We start from the raw sequence: 2,151 nt of genomic DNA, 5'->3' as shown, positions 1-2,151 counted from the left end.
TGCGGGCGGCAAGAGTGGGAGCTCGAACCGCCCGGCCAGCGGCCCCGGGAAGGACGACGGTATGTGTGGTCGCATACCGTCGTACACACCAGATGGTGTGGCGAGCATCAAGCTCGCCTGGGCGGAGCCCGACGGGGCAACGCGCTAAGAGGACTCCGGTTGCGTTCCTTTGGAGATCCCGGAGCCCTCTACGCAGCGCAGAGGACGGCCACCGGGGGGGTTTTAGTGCGGTAAATATCCCACATAACCCGGCGTCGCTCCCACGTTGTCGGGTACCTTTTGAAGGTTTCCCCCTCGATAACAAAAAAAAAAGGATTGGATATTCCTACCTGAAGTCAGCCACAGATCCGCTGCTACCCCCGAGGACTAAGGCGTACCAGCCTCCCTTATCACACCCTTCAAACCGAAACACATCAGTGCTTAACACTGCTATTATGAGGCAGAAATGGGTGTGGCGATGGTGCCGCTGGAGACTGACCACAACGGGTTCTACCACTTTCAAAATATAAAAACTGAATATACTTTATATAAACTGAATTGAATTGAATTATATTACTAACTGTAACGAACCAATCTATGGTATCAAAAGCATTCAATTTAATGATTAAGTCACGAGCTTCAAGGTGCAGCTTCCTAAATTATTTTCCTTAAGTAATAAAAAATGTTTTATCTGTTAATTAAAAACCGGGGGTGAACCACTTAAAAGGCGCTTGTTGGCTGCAATATTTGACGCAATCAGCAAAAGGAAGCGCCAACACGAGGCCATTAGACGCACAAATCACTAACACGTGACAATAAGCGCACAGATAAAAAATAACGCTCCACAGATAAAAACTAAACCTTCAGACCTCCGTTTGTTTTTTTAAAAGTTGGTTACAAGTGGAAAAATACATCTGCACGTGTTGCAACGGCAATTTTGTGCGGTTTTAAATTACGGTGCATTCCTTTTTTACCGGAAATTGCGGATTTTTGTACAGACCGCTAAAAGGACGGATGAATTTGACAGTTACGATTGCCAAAATAATACGTCTTCGGAGATTTCAAAATTATTTTTTTCAATTTTTAGTTTCCGTTTTTTGGCGGTTTATAATGTGTTGTCTTAAGCTTTTTTATTAACTTTACACATATTTAGTTGTCATATTCTTTCTAGATTCTATGTATAAAAATTATTGTTTTATATTGTGAAATTCTGTATGGGTACTTTACTATTTATTTGTATGTACTTAGGTTCCGTTTTTTGTCCGTTTATAATGTGTTATGTCTTAAGGTTTATTATTAACTTTACACATATTTAGTTGTCATATTCTTTGTAGATATTGTAGATAAAAATTATTATTTTATTTTGTAAACTTCTGTATGGGTACTTTACTATTTATTTGTACGTACTGTTTTAGAAGATTTTATTTTTTTCAATTTACCAAAAAAACAAAGCTGATTTATATACCATCTGCAGTTCCATACAGCAACCACGATCTTTTTCGAAACGCGGTCAGTGTATTCCTAAGGAAATCATAACAAAAAATTCGCCAAAAATTCCAAAAAACGGCAAAAACGCACGACGCCCGTATTCGGTTAAAACTCTACGTAATACATTAAAAAATCTTATTTCACAATAGCCGTAACATAATACCGACTGACCGAGAATTAAAAAAGGGAAGAAAAAGGTTTCCTAAAAAATTTAATTGTATCTTGCAAATCGGGTATCCTCGGGCCACAGGAAATGGTGGCGGCAAAAACCCTAAGGGCTACAAAATGTCTACGATTTGATGGATCGCCGTAACACAATCGTTCGCCACGACAGCCCTAAGCCTTAAAGAGCCCTCTCGAAATTGAAGTGATATTCGACAATTCTCTCCGTGTAAACTAGATGTTATCTATTTCTCAGATTTCGAATCTAAACTTTCGGATACTGGCGACTAAAGCGAAATTTAAATAGCATGAATTAATACAATTCATTACGCTTGAAATTTTCGTAGAATTATGTTGCAAACGAGGATATACTTTTTATATGAGCGTTAGAATTGATTTTACAAAATCATGATAGTGTCTTTATGGCATTATGTAAGTAAAATAAAATTGTAACTAGAGTTTGAACACGTGTTGGCTACTACAGGGCTATTTGAGCGTACTCAACGATAATGTGCTTATAAG

Source organism: Epargyreus clarus, unplaced genomic scaffold, assembly GCF_041222505.1.
Source record: "Epargyreus clarus isolate Ecla_fem2 unplaced genomic scaffold, WU_Ecla_fem_2.2 ptg000027l, whole genome shotgun sequence".
In the NCBI taxonomy this organism is placed as follows: Eukaryota; Metazoa; Arthropoda; class Insecta; order Lepidoptera; family Hesperiidae; genus Epargyreus; species Epargyreus clarus.
This window is presented reverse-complemented; position numbering follows the sequence as displayed.